Here is a 13,324-nt window from a genome sequence, read left to right on the forward strand (position 1 = left end):
AACCACAACAACCAGCACGGCAGAATATCCCCAAGTGTGCAGTAATGGCACACATACCTTGGAAGAAACCAATTGGACTTATGACCAGCTCAACAAGAAGAAAATCCTATCTGGAACTGAAAACCTAGCCAACTACCCAGGGCTAATAATGAATCACAGATCTTGGAGTGGAACCTACAATCACTACTTTACTAAGCTAGCAAAATCTCTAACTACATCCTAAATCTATTAAATAACTCCTGTATCTGAGGCTCGGGGATCATTGTGGGAAACGGGGCAGAAAGACTCTATGAACCAGAGGAACAGGAAATTTACTGTGGGGTTGTGTCTCCTGGGGACGTCAGAAGCTACATTCATGGAGTCTCACCAAAGTAGCTACTCGAAAATGACTTGAAAGAGGACAAAAACAACAGATGTGGCAAAGAGGGGAAGACCGTTAGGCTTCAACTCCACACAAAGAACTACAGGAAACTAAAGACTGATGGGAACAGGGGAAGTGTGCTTCTGAAGAGAAGAGCACACTGATTGCTTATCCAATACTAAGTTGTCATCCCTAAAACCATACACACAAGTAACATTATACACACACGTACATATATACACATACATACATACATACATACATACATACATAGGTATATCTATATATCAATCTAGGGCATACACCTGAAGGATTCTACATTATGGTATAGAGACACTTGCCCATCATGGTCAGTGATGCTGTATTCATAATAGCCAGAAAGTGGAGACATCCTAGATGTCCATTGACAGATGAGTGGATCAGGAAAACGTGATACATTTACACAATGAACTACTACTCAGCTGTTCAAAAACGAGATGGTGACCACCAACCATAAAGCTGTTTTTTGCTACTTCATAACTATAATTTTACTACTGTTATGAATTATAATGTAAATATTTTTGGAGCTAAAGCTTTACCAAAGGGGTTGCAACCCATAAGTTGAGAACAGCTGGACTAGGGGGAGGGAAGGAACCTAAGGTAGGGAGGTAGAATATATAGTTCTGGAAAGAGAGAGAGAAAAGGTGGGCGGGGGGGAGAAGGCAATACAGGGAGGGACACCTAACACTGAGGGCCATTTGAGGGTTCATATAGAAATCTAATAGAGTAGAAGTTTCCTAAAATATGTGCATATATAAAAGAAGTGTAAATGGAATCACTAAAGAGTGGGAGAAGCAAAGCCCAAATTAGACTTCTCTCAGTATCAAGTGAAACCACCTGGAATGAGTTACATCTAATTGAGTTGTTGGTCAAAGGGGCTCAAGGAAACCTCAAACTGCTTAGACTACTGCCAAGACCATTGGTTGTTTTCTACAAATTGATGGGAAGGTCCCACTACTGAAGACAGTATCTATATATCTCACTCAACTGAAGCCTTCACCCCAACTGACTAGTGTTCATGGTACTGGTAAGTACTTTGCATACTATCAGAGGAGAAAGATAAACACTAACCCAGCTACAAACTTTATAATGGTGACCGTGAAGAAAGTCAAATACTATTGTTCTACTGAGGGAGGGTAGCAATGAAGTGACTCTGAGGAACATTCTGCTATACTCATAGGTCAAAGCCTCAGTCAGCCATCATCAGAGAAGTTTCTTCCTTCCATAGATGGGAATTAATACAGGGCCCACAACTGGCCAATGTGCAGAGAGTAGAAGACCTTGAAATGCTCAGTCATAAATGGGATGTCTTCATCAAACCCTTCCCTCAGAGCTCAGAGAGCCCCACAGTAGAGAAAGCAGAAAGATTGTAAATAAGAAGCAGTGAGTCTGGGAGACACCAAGGAAACAGTGCTTTCCAGACACAACAGGATCAAAGAGATGATGGTGACATGCATGAGGCCTGCACAGGTCTAAGTCAGATGGGGTCCTAGTGCTCAGGCAGGGGTAGAAAAAAAGCTACCCCCCCGAAACCTAAAAGTTATCTTGAATTGATAACTGCTCCTGAAGGAAAAACTCAGTTTTCTCTAATGGACTCTCACTGGGTATACAAATCACACTAATGGGCAGACCTCAACCATGCCAACCAGTCGATGGCCAATACAAAGTGAACTCAGTTGTGTTTTTGGAGATACTTTGTCTCCTGATGCTTTGTTTAGGTATTTATTTATTTGTTTTTTACTTTTATGCCTTATGGACCGTTAGCTTGTGTTTTCTGATTATGTGTTTTTATGGTGTGTGTATGTGTCTCTTATGCTTTTCTTCTTAGTCTTTTTTCTCCTCTGTTTTGTTTTATTCCAGCATGGTTGTCTTTGTATTTGGTTGTTTGTTTTCTAAAGAGAGAGAGAAAGAAGAGTTGGATGGGGTGGGGTGAGGAGGATCTAAAAGGACACTGGAGAGGGGAAACTATGATTAGAATGTATTTTTTTCCAAAAAAAAAACTACACACACACACACACACACACACACACACACACACACACAATTAATAATAAAAGACCATGAATTTTAAAGACAGCAAGAGGGTGGGAGGGAGGAAAAGGAAGGAGGAAATGATAGAATTATATCATAATCTCAACATATAAAAAAGATTTTAAAAAGTGATGACAATCTAAAATGAGGGTGGGGTGGGGGGACAAGAAATGAAGCACAGTCACTCCAATCTTACAGAACCCCCCAAAAAACTGAACTCAATGAAGTGAGATGATGCCCTTAAGGAAGGTTCAAACCCAGAGATGCTGGTCTGCCATCGTCAACAGAGTCATACTATTTTTAATAAGGCAGTCAGTCCTTGGGATTACAGAAGAAGGAAGGGGGTCTTTGTAAAAAGTGAGGAGATCTCTTCTGGAGATCATTCACTGAACCTCTCTCTGAACTCATTGGCTAAACATGTATCACATCCTTGAATGTGGTGATGTTACCTGCAATTCTCCCTCCCGAGGCAGAATTTCCTTTTCTAACTCTGTAAAGAATTGAGTTGGGATTTTAATGGGGATTGCATTGAATCTGTAGATTGCTTTTGGCAAGATGGCCATTTTTATTATATTAATCCTGCCAATCCATGAGCATGGGAGATCTTTCCATCTTCTGAAATCCTGGGCATAGGTGGAAGAAGAGAACCTTGACCTCAAGAAGGCTGGACGCCCCAGGGGGTGGGAATTTTGAGGGTGGGGAGGTGGGAGTGGGGGGGTAGATAGAGGTTACATACACAGAGAAGAAGGAGGAGGGGTGAGGGGATAGGGGGTTCCTGGGTGGGTGGGAGATGGGGTAAGGGGACAACATATGAAATGTAAATAAAACATCCAATAAAAAAAAAGAACAAAGAGAAATGCTTACTAATGTCAATCACTGAAGTCAGCTACTTTAAGACCAATGCTAGGAGACTTTTACTATGCAAAATATTACTTGAGCAAGCAGGTATAAATAGAAACATGCATGTGAATTATTCAGGGATCGAGGGACAGGAAGGCTCTCATTGTTCTCTTTAGGACCACCGAGTACATGAGAATGTATGAAAACATCTGTACATACTGTGTCAAGATTCATCCCTTATTCTTCTTTGTGCTTTTATCAAGACAACCAAGCACCATAAAATCATCATAAAGCAAATGGAGATTCCATCATAATATTGATTACTCCAAATCAACTCTCAGGGACTGAAGAAATTTCATTAGGAACAGAAATGAAACTCTAGGAGATTCACAGAAAAATCAAACAACGTGCAGACTTTCAGGTAGCATTTTTCTTCTGATATATGTCAAAGCGGTATAAGTATGTGGAAAGATACATGAGTTCCATTAGTAATCACAAAAATGGAAATGAGTGTGGGAACATTGTACTCATCAAACTGGGTGTTTTCTAAAGCTTAATACTAACTTTTTATGAGCTGAGCTTATAGAAACAGGTACTCTGATGTGCTGATGGGAATGTTCTTCCTGTGTCCTTTCCGGTTGTCACTTTTATCACTATGTGACAACGGTTGTTGGCTGTCTCTCTCCTCCCCATGCTTGGGGATCACATACTGGATGGACTGTATTTCCTACACTGAGTCTGGCTTGGGCCCAGATCACTAGTCTTTTACTAAGTGCACATTTAATTTTTACATATTTATTGAAGGGTCATTGAATTTATATTAATAAATATTTTAAGAAGCAAGCATAGTCTTTAATGTCTCACTAAGTTTCTAGGGATCTACATGAAAGATATGAGTTACATATCAAGAATTTGAAGCCGGGCAGTGGTGGCTCATGCCTTTAATCCCAGCACTTGGGAGGCAGAGGCAGGCAGATTTCTGAGTGCGAGGCCAGCCTGGTCTACAGAGTGAGTTCCAGGACAGCCAGGGCTACACAGAGAAACCCTGTCTTGAAAACCAAACCAAACCAAAAACCAAAACAAAACAAAAAAGAATTTTAAATGAAGATGCTTACCTTGCTGTAAGGCTACAGACTCAACATGAAAAAATGTTCAAGGAGATAAAAATAAATGGCATTAAGGAGTTACCTCTCTAAATGCTGGCACATTCAGGATAACAGCTATTAAAAAGATCATTGCAGGCTTGGAAAGATGGCTCAGCATTTGAGAACACTGACTGCTTTTCCAGAGGACTGAGGTTCAGTTCCCAGCACCCACATTGTGGTTCAAAATCATCTGTAACTCCAGCTCTAGGACATCCACAGGCATCTTCTGATCTCCTCAGGCACCAGGGATTCCTCTGATACATGCACATCCAGGCATTCAAACTTTCATACACATAAAAAACCTAAATCTTTAGAAAAGATAACTGAAAAAATTAATAATGTTGAAAGTTTCTTATATATTGTCAAATCAAACTAGATTCTATTTAAAATGATGGAGAAATAAATGTGTAGGAAAGTACAGGGAGAATAGGTAGCCAAGTGTGAACAGTCATATGTCAGTATAGCGGCAAAAGAACTCATCTATAGCTATCGTTCATGTAACATGAATTACTATTTATTTCTTTTGAGAGATAATCTCATGGAGATGTCACAGTGAGTTGAGGCTGGCTTTGAACTCGCTTTGAACTGAGAAAGACTTTGAACTTCTGAGCCTTCTGCCTCCAACAAATGAGATCTATGACTACAGGTCTCTTACACGAGTTTAGCTTAATGACACTTTTAAAATCAGAAATGGAAATGAATGTCCATTTATTTATTTAGAAAACACAATGTCATTTGATTGCTCCTCATCAAATGTCTCTTATTTTGGTAAATAATGATGATGTGATAAAGGTCTTTGTCAACCAAACTGAGCATAAAGAACCAATTAGTCATAGTTCTGTGACAGATTGTGGGCTGTGTTTCCACTGTGATATCTGCAGAGAAGATATAAGATTTAAAATATTAGAATGATCACAAAAAGATTCACCTTTCTGTATAAATTATGGAACCATATTTTCACATCTAGTCTTCATAGGTCTTCCATTACTTCTAAAGGTGAGTGTCCTCCTGTGAATCCTATCAGCAGGGACAGCAATGCTATAGGAAAGCTCGTCCTTGTCCCTTCCTGCAGAGCTATTTAAAGGCCTTTGTAAGCACATGTATCAATAGGATGTAGGAGTCACATCACTAATTAGAAGACATTTTATCCTTTTATCAAAGAGATGGCAGCTGGTTTTTTAAAAACTCTAAGCAAAATGGCATTTAACATGTAACTGGGTGCTATTCAAAGCTGATTAGAAGCAGTGGGGTCTTTTTTGGCCAACCCCTGATGCTGTGGGTGATTTCACCATGGTATGTTTAATACCACCCACTTGACAATTGGAATCTATTGTCTCCAGCACATTTTGTAAGGTCCACCATGTCCCCCAGAAACTTCCAGAGAGCTCTGTGGTAGAGTTTACTCATCATTTTTGATCTTATCAGGCCTTGCTTCCATCACCTGACCCTCAGCCCTTGACCCCAACACTGCACCATTTAGAAACTAGAAGCAACCAGGCAGGAAATGAGTCTACAATGTTCACATAAGCTACACCCTGACCTGCATTAACACAGGTCAATCTCTTTCTTCTCTACGATTAATTTCTTTCCTGGACTCTGACTCTCCTTCTAGCCTTTGTCTTCAGGGACTGCCATCCATCACTTACTTTCCTCTCCTTCATCTCAGCTTCTTCAACAGTGGTGATTTTCACATCTCCTTTAAATAACATCCATGAAATGGCAGCTTCCAGTTACTAAACATTTTGTCTATACTGAACATGGGACTGGTGACTTTTAAATACATTACATTATTTTTTCTAACCGCCTCCCCCCTTTCAGGATGTTTTCTGTATTTTACATAGGAGCAAACTAAATTTCAGAAGGGTTTAAGCACCATACAGTAATCATTATAGGGCAGATAAAAAAAAAACTCTGTGATTATGAGATTATATCTTAATCAGGAGTAATCTCTGAAAACATCCTCTTTGAACTTGGAGAGCATCCATCTACCTCATCACGGACAGACTTCCTGGAGACTTGTGCATACTTGCCATCTCCTCCTTCCTCTGCATGCCTCAACCTCACAGCACCGAAACCGCTCTGGGCAACATCACCAATTACCTTCTTGTTTCTTGAGCTTTCTGTTGTGAGTCTAGCCTTCTATGACTAGGCCATCTCTCCAGTCCTCCTTGATGTTTCTAAGGCCAAAGGATCTTTGGCTCTCCATCTTACCTTGACTTGTAGCACCCTGGACACTGTTGAGAATCCTGGCTTTGAAGCAGCCTTTCTGAGGGCTTTCAGAAGATGCCCACCCTACTTGTTTCTCCATTACTAATTGTTCGATTGCAGGTCGCTCCATTTCCTGTGTCCAGCGTGGGATTGCAGGTCACTCCATTTCCTGTGTAAGCTCTTTCCTCTGTTCTAGAACAGCTTCATGTTACTGTGATAGAACATCTGATATGCCTCTTGTCTGTAATTTGAGACTGAGATTGAGAACATGGGACAAACTTATGAAAGTGAAGAAAATTTCACAGAGAGAGAGAGAGAGAAACAAAGAGAGAGAAAAAAAGAGAGAAACAGAGAGAGAGAAAGAGAGAGAGACAGAGAGAGACAGAGAGACAGAAAGAGACAGAGAGACAGAGAGAAAGAGAGAGAGAGACAGAGAGAAGCACTTCCTTCACCTAGACCCCCTCTCTATTTAACTTTTTATTGCTTCTTGGTGAATTTCACACAATGTACTCTAATCTCACTCACCCCTCCCTCCTCTCATGCCTATCTTTTACAATTGCAACCTCCCCCACAACAGAGAAGGAAAAAAATCTCAGTGTGGAAGCTGTAGTGTGTCACAGTGTGTCCCATGATATACCTTTTTGTAATGTTAGTTTGCTTGCCAATGTTCATTGCAGTGAGTCTGAGATGAAGCCTCAGGCTTCTGTTGCTCCATCGATATTTAAACCTCACTGGAAATCCTCTCAGATACCCTGTTGTTGTCCTGGGTCATGAAGATCCTGTAGTTTTGGAACAGTAGGACTAGCCCCTTCATGCACTTCAGCAGTTCATCAATGGGGTACATTGAATTGGGATGGGCCAACTCGAAGGACAGGATCTGGGTCTGAAAAGTATCTGAGCTGGTCAGCCCTCCAGCTCTCCCACTTTCATGACCTCAGAGCTGGTTTGCCAGCAACCCCCTCAACCAGGGCCAGCTCTATCTTGCTGCCCAGGTAAGTTTCAGGTCCTCATATCCTGAGTGTTGCAGTGATGATGGACATGGCTGGTTTTCCCACTCTCATGACTTTGGGGCCAGCTCTCCTGCCTACCATAGGTGGTAAGGGATGAGGGACGAGAGGAGGACTTCTCTCCCTTGTCCACACCACTTCCCAGCAGATAAAAGACAGGGCTGAACTCACACCCTTGGGCTGGCTCACCTGCAGTTCCCACATCCAGTGCCAGCCCTACTGTGCTGCACAAGTGAGGTGAGGTGCTTTCTGACATGCTGCAGCAGGTGAGGGGCAGGGCCAGCTCTCCTGCTTTCATGACCTCAGGGCCAGTTTTCCTGTCTGTCATAGGTGGCAAGGGGCGAGGATAGGTAGGTCCCATCTCCTACAGTGTCTGCTACCTCCCAGTAGTCCATTCAAGTATATATACACCTGTGGATTAATACGATAATGATGTCAGAGCCCCTGCCTCTGAACATTGCTATAGTGAGATTGAGCTTTCAACACATGAGTGTTTGAGGGGGCATTTCATGCCCGGACTATAATCATTCTTTATTTGTAACCAAAGTTAGGTCAGGCTTGTCCTTTCTTTACTATGAACACCACTCTGGCGATCTCATTTATCCCCAGGGTTTCATTTTCACTGCTGGTAAACCCCACATCTGTCTCTGGAGCCTGACTCTCTCCTGACTTTTACACTCGAATGTCTGTTGCTTGTAGGACTTTTGGCCTTACGTGGTTCTTAGGCATGTAGAACCTTATTTCTCTGAGCTTATCTGTTTCTGGGTCCTCATTTTCATCGAGTGTAAAATGGAGAGCAGATTCATTATTATCTGATAGGCGTACCCTAAATATTAAATGAAAATACATGTGGAAAGTACTTATGACTGTACCTCTCCTATGGAAATCACGTAACCTATTGTGAGGAACTTTATGAAATGGACACTAAAACCTGTCTGTGGAACACGTTTTGTGGGGCAGCTGGATGCTTCGCTTTCCTCTTGTGCTTACTCAGGAATCTCTGATTTTGTCACCATTGCAAAAAGCACATAAATCTATATATCCATAAACACACAGGGATACACACCTATACACACAACCTGATAGGAGCAGAATGAGCGTGTGTACTACTCCTCACATCCACAGGCAACACACCCCAAACCCCAGAGTGGTTGTTGAATCCAGTGCTTGGCTTGATTTCTAAACAAGCTGCTTTGTCCTACACACACATACCTGTTATTAGGCTTATTATTAATTGATTTGATGCAACAAAAAAAAATCATCATTTGCTAAATGATTATTTAGCAAGACAAAATGATTAACAAATAGATCGATTGTGACAACATATCTCAGTAAAAGTTATGTGAATGTACTTCCTGTCTCATTTTCACTTCAAATGAATTCTCTCCAGCTTCCCATTGGCTTAGGAGAGCTGCTAAGTGGTTGCTCCCGTGCCTTGGGGATATTATAAATAAAATAAGGGTGTTTGAGCCCAAGCAGCATGATTTGGGGTGTGTGTGTGTGTGTGTGTGTCTGTGTGTCTCTCTCTCTCTGTGTGTGTGTGTGTCTGTGTCTCTCTCTCTGTGTGTGTGTGTGTGAGAGAGAGAGAGAGAGAGACAGACAGACAGACAGAGAGAGACAGAGACAGAGACAGAGAGAGACAGAGGGGGACAGAGAGAGACAGAGAAACAGAGAGCGAGAGCTCTTAAGTGATTAAAGTCTATGTAGTGAACACAGAGTGGATACATATGACTTTGGTGACTTCTATCCCATGTGGAATGGAGTTGAATGGGATGGGTTCCATACTATTGAGGAAAACACATAGTTAAAATTCTATTATTTATTTTATGGATTTTTCCATTTAATGTTTTTAGTGTAGAGTTGACTGTGAGTAACAGAAACCATGGAAAGCCAGTAAGAGCAAAAGCACAGTCCTTTCTAAAGTGTAGTTTTTATGTCACTCTTGATGTCAATGCAGTCATCGTTGAGTCTCTTTGGTGCTGGAGATTGAACCCAGGTGTGAAGCGTGGTGAGCACACACTCTAACAGCGACCTACGCCTCCAGACACATGGGTTCACGGTGCCTCAGCTTTCCATCATCTCCCCTTCTCACAGTGACCACCTTCCCACCAGCTATATCCACCTGCACAGAAGCTGATCTCTTTCTAGCTCTCTTCCTGCCAGACTGTGGCGAGAGGCATGCAGCTTTTCAAAAAAGGGGAAGTGTCTGTAACCTGTTAAAATCCCTCTATACTTTTTAAAGTCTAGAATATATTTTCTCATCCCTATTGTCTGTGAATCTGTGGCACTGCTTTTTACTTTAAGACATTTTCTCAGATGTTATCAAAACACCCCATATAATTTTTTTAGATACTCCCTTCTGTTCTGTAATTATTTCCCTTCCCCCAAGGCAGTTATCTTTCTTATTTCTCCACTTTAAAGAACACACCCCGGGCTGTTTTCTCCTTTTGTTTTCCTGTGTGTCATTGTAAAGCAGACATTGCACACTTTCTTTGTAAGTATAATGAGAGAGTGTCAGACAACTTCTTGTGCTTAATGAATCTGGATTAGGCAGAATAACATCCAGGGTCAGTGCAAAGCCTGTGTCTTAGTTAGGGTTTTCATTCTTTGAAGAGACACCATGACCAAGGCAACTCTTATAAGGACAACATTTAATGGGGTTGACTTCCAGGTTCTGAGGTTCAGTCCTTTATCATCATGGCAGGAAGCATGACAGCATCAGGACAGACATGATGCTAGAGGAGCTGAGAGTTCTACATCTTGACCAAGGCAGCTAGGAAGGGGCTCTTTTCTGTACTGGGTAGAACTTAAGCATAGGACCTCAAAGCCTACCCCACAGTGACACACTTCCTCCAACAAGGCCACACCTCCTAATAGTGCCCCTTCCCTTGGACTGAGCATATTCAAATCACCACAACCAGTGAGGATAGATCTAAAACACTAAAGTCATGCTAAGGTTAGACTGGTAGAACATCTGTGATACGGCATCCCACAGTCATCAGACGAAGGAAGCAAGGACAAGATTTCCTAAATATGCCCAAAATACCAACATTTAGCCAAAGGGTTGGGGGTGAGGATGTCTCTGTAGGCTGTGGCGGGGGGAATCCAATAATGCCCTTAAATTATTTTTGTCAGTTGTTTGAAGACTTAAGAGCTACTGACAGCACTACCAAGGAAGAGTAAAATGTCAAGTAGTAGAGTAGTGTGTGTGTGTGTGTGTGTGTGTTTGTGTGTGTGTGTGTGTGTGTGTGTGTGTGTGTGTGAGACATCACATTTTATAAAATGTGAGGATCCATGAATTGCAAATGTACCATTATTTGGTGCTACTATGAAAGAGAGAAAGACTGCTACTATGTAAGCCATAAAATTCTGATGGTCACAATTTACTGTAAAATGGCAGTGCTGATAAAATATGAATGTGTGAAATTCAGTGTCTGCTGTGTTTGCCTCGACTGTGGAGAGATTGCTCCTAGCATGTAGGAAGAAGGCCTTTAGCTTCCCAGAATGTGTTGATGAGTCTTAGTGGAAAGTCTTGGATGGTGCCACTGTGAACCAGGCACTTCCTGATGGCCAGAGTTCGATCCCCAGAATCCAAGGTGGAAAGATAAAACTGAATATGTAAAGTTGTCTTCTGACCTCCACACACAGCCTGTGTCTTGTGTGTGTATGTGCGGCACGCCACTAGTAAGATACTTTTAAAAAAATGAGGATGGTGATGTCTGACTGTTTTGGAAGCATTCTAAGAGATAAGCATATGAAATTTCCTGGCACCAAATGGGAGTTCAGTAGTGTTCTTTGCATTGTTCTTTCTAACATGATGCTGCAAATTATCACTGCCCCTAAGGCAGGGTAGTGGTACATATCACACTGATGTCAGAAGGTTCCAAGAGAGGTGGTGGTGGTCATTCTAAGGTATGTATTTGTAGGCCCATTCATTTTCACACATGTATGTATTCTATTTTTAAGAAAAAAAATCTGTTTTTATACAATCCATTTGGCACTAATGTTACCAGCAATAGGGTTAGCCTGGGCTCTACCAGCTCTAACAAACTAGCATCAACTATCCATCCTCAATAGGCCAACTAAAACATCATATTAATAGTGAAAAGCAGTAAAAACAATATATTCAATGTGGCCACATTAAAAAGAAGAATTGAGGGTCCCTGTGGAGCCCCGTGTCCATCTCCAACTGCTAACATGAGGTTAGGTTTAAGTGGGAGGCACGGGATCTAAGTGCTCAGCAGTGCTATGCTCCTTCACTCTGGCCCAACGACTGTCAGCACTATGTGAAGTTTCCTTAAAGGAAACAAGTCTCCTCTAAGGCTGGCACCAGGCTTCAGTGGTTTCCTTCTCTCAGAATAAGATCCTTGGTAAATTTTCAGTTCTTGGATCCTTGTGTTAGTAGTACAATAGACAAAAGGAACAGGGCCTGAGCCTCTTGTACAGTATGCCCATTCCTGGCAGGAGGGCTACACTGAACACTACTGTGAGTTGTACGTGTAGCGACGCTATTGAGGGTACCTGCTCTTCTGTCAAATGGGCCTATGATGCGACATACTGCTGTATTTCAGTGTTCTGGTACCTTATTTATTATAGACACAGAACTAAAAAAAAAAAAAAAAAAGAAAGCTGAGCCTGATGATACATATCTGTGATCTCACCAGTCAGAAGGCAGAGGAAGGAGGGTGACATGGATGTGTTCAAGGCCAGTCTAGGACAGCTTGTATATAGAAAGACTATCAAAAACATAGAGGAGGGGGAAGAAGAAGGAAGAGATGAGAGGAGGGGAGAGAAGGAAAGAGGGAGGAGAGAAGAGGGGAGAGAGGAGAGGAAGGGGAGGGAGAAAGGAGGGGAGAAAGTACAGAAACAATTAAGAAAAGAAAATCTGATTATCACAAAAAAATTATATACATTACTACATACTAATGTGTTCATCTAGGCTGATCGATACTTAGTAAATAAGGATACTGTCTATATTCTACACTGGCTACATGGAATCATGGAATGAGCACTTGGAATAGTGTAGGCATTCATTTTTTTTCTTTTTCAAATATGTATTTGAACGTGGTTGAATTGAAACTAGTTTTTAAATTTAAATTAGCTAATGAGAAAACAGCTCTTTTCAAAAGTGAACAATTCAGAGAATTAAAAAAAAAACTTCCGGAAAGAGAGCAGAAAGGAAGTCTTCCTGTGGAGAGTTGCCAACATGCAGAAGGTTCCAGCTCTTCTGTCCCTTAGGTGAATTCTTGGAAGTGCTGGTGTACCTGTGATCAGCTCTCTGCTATGTAAGCAAGAGACACTGAGACCAGGCTCCACAGGCCCTGTTATCACTGCCAGCTGATGACCCAGCACTGATTTGTTCTGAGAGACGCAAGATAGATTTCCCAGCTAACTTATGAACCTGCTTATCTCTTATGTTTGGCCCCTGAGGTCTAGTTCTTATCTTCGGGAGACGTTAAGCCATTTATTAGGGGACTTTGAATCCTTTTGAGATCTTGCCAACAGCTGTGCCTGGTGGTTTCATTTGAGCTCCAGGTTTAATTGTTTATGGGTTTGGTTATCCGTGACCCACATCCCCAGAGAGAATAGACCACTGATAACTGGGAAATTATTTTACATCAGAATGGCATGAATGCAAATGGTAAAGAAATAAACAGATTAAATGCAATTTCCTGCCTGCTTCTGGGCCTATT

The sequence above is a fragment of the Grammomys surdaster genome, unplaced genomic scaffold, assembly GCF_004785775.1.
Source record: "Grammomys surdaster isolate TR1022 unplaced genomic scaffold, NIH_TR_1.0 141, whole genome shotgun sequence".
In the NCBI taxonomy this organism is placed as follows: domain Eukaryota; kingdom Metazoa; phylum Chordata; class Mammalia; order Rodentia; family Muridae; genus Grammomys; species Grammomys surdaster.